This window comes from Mustelus asterias, chromosome 30, assembly GCF_964213995.1.
Source record: "Mustelus asterias chromosome 30, sMusAst1.hap1.1, whole genome shotgun sequence".
NCBI lineage: Eukaryota > Metazoa > Chordata > Chondrichthyes > Carcharhiniformes > Triakidae > Mustelus > Mustelus asterias.
Window position 1 is genome coordinate 19,097,243 of NC_135830.1, and position 9,282 is coordinate 19,106,524.

The following is a 9,282-nucleotide window of genomic DNA, read 5'->3' on the forward strand; positions in this document are numbered from 1 at the left end:
AGAGATTCACCACCCTCTGAGAGAAGAAGTTCCTCCTCAACTCTGTCTTAAACCGACCCCCCTTTATTTTGAGGCTGTGCCCTCTAGTTTTAACTTCCTTACTAAGTGGAAAGAATCTCTCCGCCTCCACCCTATCCAGCCCCCGCATTATCTTAGAAGTCTCCATAAGATCCCCCCTCAGCCTTCTAAACTCCAACGAGTACAAACCCAATCTCCTCAGCCTCTCCTCATAATCCAAACCCCTCATCTCCGGTATCAACCTGGTGAACATTGTGCCTTTGCGGTGGCTGCCCCAAGCTTGAGCGCGTCCCTGAGCACGTAGTCCTGGACCTTGGAATGTGCCAGGCTGCAACACTCGGTCGAGGACAATTCTTTCAGCTGGAAGATCAGCAAGTTTCGGGCGGACCAAAGCGCGTCCTTCACCGAGTTGATGACCCTCCAGCAGCAGTTGATGTTTGTCTCGGTGTGCGTCCCCGGAAACAGCCCGTAGAGCACAGAGTCCTGCGTCACCGAGCTGCCCGGGACGAACCGCGACAAATACCACTGCATCTCGTTCCAGACCTTCTTTGCAAAGGCACATTCCACAAGGAGGCGTGCGACCGTCTCATCAGCCCCGCAGCCGCTCCGAGGGCAGCGTGCGGTGAGGTTGAGACCTCGGGCGTGCATAAAGGATCTGACGGGGAGTGCCCTTCTCACCACCAGCCAAGGCAGGTCTTGGTGCTTGTTTGCGAGTTCTGGTGATGAGGCATTCTGCCAAATGACATTGACAGTCCGCTCAGGGAACCATCCGACAGGATCTGCCGTCTCCTTTTCTCTCAGGGCCTCAAGGACATTACGTGCTGACCACTTCTTCGAGTCTGTGAGCAGTTCGAGCTGGCCTCGGGGGCCAAAGTCAACCAGGGTAAGAGTGAGGCCATGTTCTTTGGGAACTGGCCTGACACGTCCTTTGTACCCATCACCATTAGGGTAGACTACCTCAAGGTGCTGGGGATATGGTTCGGAGCGGCAGGGGCATGCGCCAAAAACTGGGAGGAGCGCATCGCCAAAGCCAGACAAAAATTGGGATTGTGGGAGCAACGCTCCCTCTCCATCACTGGGAAGAACCTTGTGATCCGATGCGAGGTTCTGTCCGTGGTGTAGGTGTGGCCTCTCCCCAAGTCCTGCGCAGCAGCAGTGACCCGGGCCATCTTCAAGTTCATCTGGAGATCAAAGATGGATCGTGTCCGCAGGGAGGCGATGCACAAACCTCCAGAGAACGGAGGGAAAAACGTTCCCAACGCCGCCCTCATCCTGGTGGCCACCTTTGTGCGCGGCTGCATCAAGCTGTGTGTAGATCCTCGGTACAGTAACAGCAAGTGCCACTATTTTTTGAGGTTCTACCTGTCCCAAGTGTTGCAGAGGATGGGTCTGGCCACATTGCCGCGGAACGCTCCAAGTAGTTGGACCGTACCGCAGCACCTGTCCTTCGTGGAGAAATTCTTCTGGAAACACACCTTTGACCAATCGGGAGAGTTTTTTTTATACTTTTCCAATTCAATCAAATCAAATCCAATTCAGAGTCTCAACAAGTTGAGACATTTCAGATCCAGGCTGACAAGACAGGGCGGGCGACTAAACCACCCTGTCCTGGGCCTGATCTACATGAGCCAAGTTGATTGGAGGAGCAAAGCAACACCTCCTCCAAGACTTGAGCTCATTTGCATCTTAGCCAAAAGGCCGGGATGCAGCTTTTAAAAATTGCTTCATATGAAACATATGAAGCTTCAATGTAACCTAATGACCTCAACCAAGTGCAGCATCCTCTCCATGCTACACTTGATTTTAGCCAAAAGGCCGAGGACCGGAAGGACTCTGGTCCTCCAGCCAATCAGAGCGTGGGCTTTGTGCGGAAGCGCATAGCTGAGTGAGTGTTCCAGTACAGTGAGTGTGGAAAGAGCTTTAACCAGTTACACAGCCTTTTGGCTAAGATCAAGTGTAGTATTGACATGCTGTGCTTGGTTGAAGTCATTAGGTTACATTTTAGCTTCATTTGAAGCAATTTTCAAAAGCGGCATCTCAACCTTTTGGCTAAGATGCAAATGAGATCAAGCCTTGGAGGAGGAGCTATTCCTACTCCAATCAGCTTGGATCATGTAGATCAAGCCCAAGACAGGAGGTGAGAGCCCCGTCTTGTCAGCTTGGATCGGGAATGTCTCAACTTGTTGAGACTCTGAATTGGACTTGATTTGATTGAATTGGCATAAAACACAGCCTAAAAATACATCGCAGCATTCACAGCCGGGAGAGACTGTACATGTGTTGGCCTTTGTTTCAAAGGGAATGGAGTACAAAAATTGGAAAAACTAAACAAGGTACTAGTTAGACCACAGCTGGAACACTGTGAACAAATTTGGTCCCGTTATCTAAGGAAAGATGTGCGGGTTAGGTTGATTGGCCAGGTTAAAAAAATTGCCCCTTAGAGTCCTGGGATGCGTAGGTTAGAGGGATTAGCGGGTAAAATATGTGGGGGTAGGGCCTGGGTGGGATTGTGGTCGGTGCAGACTCGATGGGCCGAATGGCCTCCTTCTGCACTGTAGGGTTTCTATGATTTCTATGATAGACTGGCTTTGGGGGCAGTCATGGAGAGAGGGAGAATGTGTCAGCTATTAAACTGCAGCTGGGAGAGATTGAAACAAAATCATAGAATCCTGCAGTGCAGAAGGAGGCTATTTAGCCCATCAAGACTGCACTGACCACAATCCCACCCAGGTCCTATCCCCATTACCCCATGCATTTACCCTAGCTAGTTCCCCTGACACTGGGGGGGGGAATTTAGAATGGCCAATGCACCTAACCAGCACATCTTTGGACTGTGGGAGGAAACTGGAGCACCCGGAGGAAACGCACACAAATATGGAGAGAATGTTCAAACTCCACCCAGTGACCCAAGCCAGGAATCGAACCTGGGTCCTTGGCGCTGTGAGGCAGCAGTGCTAACCAGTGTGCCACCCCCTTTATTTTGTTTTCTGTACAAACATTAGAAATGTAGCAACCTTGAGAACAAAAGACAGATGGCCTGGTGTGGGAGGGGAGGGGGGTGGAGGGGAGGGGAGGTGGGGGGGGGTGGGGGAGGAGTGGGTTTGCATTGAAGCAATACATATATGAGATTTTTTTAAAGGTTTAAGATGGAGGAGAAAGGTCACAGTCTGAAGTTGTTGAACTCAGTGTTGGAGTCCAGTAAACATTGAAACATAGAAAACAAAAGCAGGGATAGGCCATTCAGCCCTTCAAGCCTACTCTGCCCTTCATTATAAGACCATAAGACATAGGAGCGGAAGTAAGGCCATTCGGCCCATCGAGTCCACTCCACCATTCAATCATGGTTGATTTCAACTCCATTTACCCGCGCTCTCCCCATAGCCCTTAATTCCTCGAGAAATCAAGAATTTATCAATTTCTGTCTTGAAGACGCTCAACGTCTCGGCCTCCACAGCCCTCTGTGGCAATGAATTCCACAGACCCACCACCCTCTGGCTGAAGAAATTTCTCCTCATCTCTGTTCTAAAGTGACTCCCTTTTATTCTAAGGCTGTGCCCCCGCGTCCTAGTCTCCCCTGCTAATGGAATCAACTTCCCTACGTCCATCCTATCTAAGCCGTTCATTATCTTGTAAGTTTCTATTAGATCTCCCCTCAACCTCCTAAACTCCAATGAATATAATCCCACGATCCTCAGACGTTCATCGTATGTCAGGCCTACCATTCCCGGGATCATCCGTGTGAATCTCCGCTGGACCCGCTCCAGTGCCAGTGTGTCCTTCCTGAGGTGTGGGGCCCAAAATTGCTCACAGTACTCCAAATGGGGCCTAACCAGTGCTTTATAAAGCCTCAGAAGTACATCCCTGCTTTTGTATTCCAAGCCTCTTGAGATAAATGACAACATTACATTTGCTTTCTTAATTACGGACTCAACCTGCAAGTTTACCTTTAGAGAATCCTGGACTAGGACTCCCAAGTCCCTTTGCACTTTAGCATTATGAATTTTGTCACCGTTTAGAAAATAGTCCATGCCTCTATTCTTTTTTCCAAAGTGCAAGACCTCGCACTTGCCCACGTTGAATTTCATCAGCCACTTCTTGGACCACTCTCCTAAACTGTCTAAATCTTTCTGCAGCCTCCCCACCTCCTCAATACTACCTGCCCCTCCATGACTGATCATCAAATTCAATATCCTGATCCCACCTCCCCACCCCCATATCCCTTTAACCCCAACAGCTATATCTGAATTCTTCTTGAAATCTCACAATGTTTTTAGCCTCAACTACCTTTCTCTGGTAGTGAATTCCACACATTCACCACCCTCTGGGTGAAGAACTTTCTCCGCACCTCAGTCCTAAAAGGTTTACCCCTTATCCTCAAACTATGACCCCTGGTTCTGGAATGGGCCTAACTTGCTTACTTATAACTATTAAACTGATGAACAATTTAATGTGATTCAGAGTTTGGAAGGTGTTGTGTCACTTATTCATCTTAATAATAGAAGTTAAAACACAAACTTTCAGAAGATCAGAGTATCTGAATCCGTTTAAAACCCAGTAGAATGTGGTCACTGTATCAGAGACTTGGCTTGATCTAGGAAGGGTTGATGAATTTGAATTCGAAGGCTATGAGATGAGCTACATTAATCGGACCAATAAAAAAGGGGTTTTGGCTTTGTACGTGGAACGAATTTTTAATTAGAATCACTCGGACAGTTTATTGATGTTGTGATGGGAAACATAACTATGAATATTATTATTGGACAAGGTAACAATGTGGCCGATAGTTGTGTATCCAGGAGACCAGGAACTAACATCAAGACGTTTAAAGGTAGTCTGGAAAAAATGTTAACCAAGGTTAAGGAAAAGAAGACGTTGTTTGTGTGTGGAGATTTTAATGTTGAATTTAATAAAACATATGATCATAGAATCCCTACAGTGCAGGAGGAGGCCATTCAGCCCCGAACCGACAACAATCCTACCCAGGCCCTATCCCCATAACCCCACATATTTAGCCTGCTAACCTCCCTGACACTAAGGGGCAATTTAGCAATGGCCAATGCACCTAACCTTTGGACTGTGGGAGGAAACCGGGGCACCCGGAGGAAACCCATGCAGACACGGGGAGAATGTGCAGACTCCGTACAGACAGTGACCCAAGCTGGGAATTGAACCTGGGTCCATGGCACTATGAGGCGGCAGTGCTAACCACTGTGCCACCGTGCCCCATGATAGTCATAACTTATGATAATCAGAAACAAACTAAAGATTTTGTCACTCTGCAATTTAGTATGAGTTTTTACTCATTGATTAAAAGACACAGAATCACACAGGGCAGATGAGGCTCTTCGGTCCATTGAGTCCGCGCTGACACAAGAGAAACACCTGACTCACTTACCTCATCCCATTTACCAGCACTTAGCCCATAGGCTTAAATGTTGTGACGTACCAAGTGCTCCTCCAGGTACTTTTTGAAGGATGTGGCGGCACGGTAGCACAGTGGTTAGCACTGCTGCTTCACAGCTCCAGGGTCCCGGGTTCGATTCCCGGCTCGGGTCACTGTCTGTGTGGAGTTTGCACATTCTCCTCGTGTCAGCGTGGGTTTCCTCCGGGTGCTCCGGTTTCCTCCCACAGTCCAAAGATGTGCGGGTTAGGTTGATTGGCCAGGTTAAAAATTGCCCCTTAGAGTCCTGGGATGCGTAGGTTAGAGGGATTAGCAGGTAAATATGTGGGGGTAGGGCCTGGGTGGGATGGTGGTCGGTGCAGACTCGATGGGCCGAATGGCCTCCTTCTGCACTGGAGGGTTTCTATGATTTCTATGTGAGGCAATTTGCCTCCACCACCCTCCCAGGCAGCGCATTCCAGACCGTCACCACCCTCTGGGTAAAAAAAAGTCTTTCCTCACATCCCCCCTGAACCTATGTCCCCTCGTGACTGACCCTTCAACTGAGGGGAACAGTTGCTCTCTATCCACTCTGTCCATGTCCCTCATAATCTTGTACACCTCGATCGCCCCTCAGTCTTCTCTGCTCCAACAAAAACAACCCAAGCCTATCCAACCTCTCTTCATAATTTAAGTGTTTTATCCCACACAACATCCTGGTGAATCTCCTTTCCAGTCCCTCCAGTGCATTCACATCCTTCCTGTAACGTGATGACCAGAACTGCACACAGTACTCCAGCTATGGCCTCACCAAAGTTCTTTGGGCAAGTGTGCCACAATACCCTTTTCACCACCCCACCTTCTGTCTGCAGAGACCTATGGACAAACACGCCAAGGTCACTTTGCTGCTCAGAACTTCTGAGTGTCTTGGTGAGACCACATTTGGAATATTGTGTGCAGTTCTGGTCGCCTCACTATAAGAAGGATGTGGAAGCGCTGGAAAGAGTGCAGAGGAGATTTACCAGGATGCTGCCTGGTTTGGAGGGTAGGTCTTATACAAAGAACAACACAGCACAGGAACAGGCCCTTCGGCCCTCCAAGCCCGCGCCGCTCCCCGGTCCAGGATTGAATCCTGAATCCAGGATCCCCGCCCAATTTTCCAGCCTACCTACATCCTAATATCCTATCCTCCGAGCTGTCCATCACAGCTACGATGCTTTCTTCATCACAACCTATTAACTCACCCCCACCCCCCCATTCCAGACCATGTGATCTCCAGGGAGAGGCAAAAACCCAGAGTGAAAACCCCAGGGCCAATATGGGGGAAAAAAAAATCTGGGAAATTCCTCTCCGACCCCCTGAGGCGATCGAAACGAGTCCAGGAGATCACACTGGCCCTGATCAGAAAATGCTTCCCAACCCTATTCATTTCCACTTCTGCTTTACGAACACCATCTGAATTCCCTGCCCCCGAGACAGGTTCCCAACTATCCGCAGTCTCGCTCTGTACTGGCACCAGCAAGTTGATCATAGAATGAAGCCTTGAAACGAGAAACAAAGAACAATTAGCCCGCGCCGCTCCCTGGTCCAAACTAGACCACTCTTTTGTATCCCTCCATTCCCACTCCGTTCATATAGCTGTCTAGATAAGTCTTAAACGTTCCCAGTGTGTCCACCTCCACCACTTTGCCCGGCAACACATTCCAGGCCCCCACGACCCTCTGTGTAAAATATGTCCTTCTGATATCTGTGTTAAACCTCCCCCCCTTCACCTTGAACCTTTGACCTCTCGTGAACGTATGAGGAAAGGTTGAGGGAGCTAGGGCTGTTCTCTCTGGAGCGGAGGAGGCTGAGGGGAGACTTAATAGAGGTTTATAAAATGATGAAGGGGATAGATAGAGTGAATGTTCAAAGACTATTTCCTCGGGTGGATGGAGCTATTACAAGGGGGCATAACTATAGGGTTCATGGTGGGAGATATAGGAAGGATATCAGAGGTAGGTTCTTTACGCAGAGAGTGGTTGGGGTGTGGAATGGACTGCCTGCAGTGATAGTGGAGTCAGACACTTTAGGAACATTTAAGCGGTTATTGGATAGGCACATGGAGCACACCAGGATGATAGGGAGTGGGATAGCTTGATCTTGGTTTCAGATAAAGCTCGGCACAACATCGTGGGCCGAAGGGCCTGTTCTGTGCTGTACTGTTCCATGTTCTATGTCATGCCATTCATTGAATACTTCCTTGTCAAATTACATTTTTCAGGATTAAATTTCATCTGCCCATTTAACCATCCCGCCTATGTTTTCCTGTAGCCCAAGACACTGAGCCTCACTGTTAACCACCCGGCCAATTTTTGTGTCATCCACAAATTTACTAATCCTATCCCCCACACAGTCATCTATTTGCTTTATACAAAAGACAAATAATAGGGGAGCCAGCACAGATCCCTGTGGTACATGATTGGACACTAGCTTCAAGTCACTAAAGCAGCCTTTTGTCATCACCCTCTGTCTCCTATATCTGTGCCAATTCTGAATCCACCTTATCAAATTACCCTGTATCCCATGTGCATTTACCTTCATTTCAAGTCTCCCATATGGAACCTTGTCAAAGGCTTGGCTAAAATCCATATACACTACATCAACGACACGACCCTCATCTACACACCTGGTCACCGGCTCAAAAAAGTGCTATCAAATTTGTTAGGCCTCTGATGAAGCCATGTTGACTATCCCTGATCAAGCCTTGCCTCTCCAAGTGGAGATAGATGCTCTCCTTCAGAATTGTCTCCAATATTTTCCTGCCACTGACACGAGACTCATTGGTCCATTGTCCTCTCGCTTCTCTCCACAAGCCTTCCGGCGGCACGGTAGCACAGTGGTTAGCACTGCTGCTTCACAGCTCCAGGGACCTGGGTTCGATTCCCGGCTTGGGTCACTGTCTGTGTGGAGTTTGCACATTCTCCTCGTGTCTGCGTGGGTTTCCTCCGGATGCTCCGGTTTCCTCCCACAGTCCAAAGATGTGCAGATTAGGTTGATTGGCCATGCTAAAATTGCCCCTTAGTGTCCTGAGATGCGTAGGTTAGAGGGATTAGCGGGTAAATGTGTAGGGATATGGGAGTAGGGCCTGGGTGGGATTGTGGTCAGTGCAGACTTGACAGGCCGAATGGCCTGTTTCTGCACTGTAGGGTTTCTATGATTCTAATAGTGGAAATACATTAGCTGTTTTCCAGTCCTCTGGCACCTTCCCCATTAAGAAGTTTAACAACACCAGGTTAAAGTCCAACAGGTTTATTTGGTAGCAAAAGCCACACAAGCTTTCGGTGCTCCAAGCCCCTTCTTCAGGTGAGTGGGAATTCTGTTCACAAACAGGGCATATAAAGACACAGACTCAATTTACATGAATAATGGTTGGAATGCGAATACTTACAGCTAATCAAGTCTTTAAGATACAAACAATGTGGGTGGAGAGAGCATCAAGACAGGTTAAAGAGATGTGTATTGTCTCCAGACACACCACACGCGTGTTCACGACACATGACGGCGCAGAGTCGCTGAGCAGAAACTGATAGCCAAGTTCCGCACACATGAGGACGGCCTCAACCGGGATATTGGGTTCATGTCACACTATCTGTAACCCCCACAGCCTGCCTGGACCTGCAGAGTTTCACTGGCTGTCCTGTCTGGAGACAGTACACATCTCTTTAGCCTGTCTTGGTGCTCTCTCCACTCACATTGTTTGTATCTTAAAGACTTGATTAGCTGTAAGTATTCGCATTCCAACCATTATTCATGTAAATTGAGTCCGTGTCTTTATATGCCCTGTTTGTGAACAGAATTCCCACTCACCTGGGACTTGGAGCTCCGAAAGCTTGTGTGGCTTT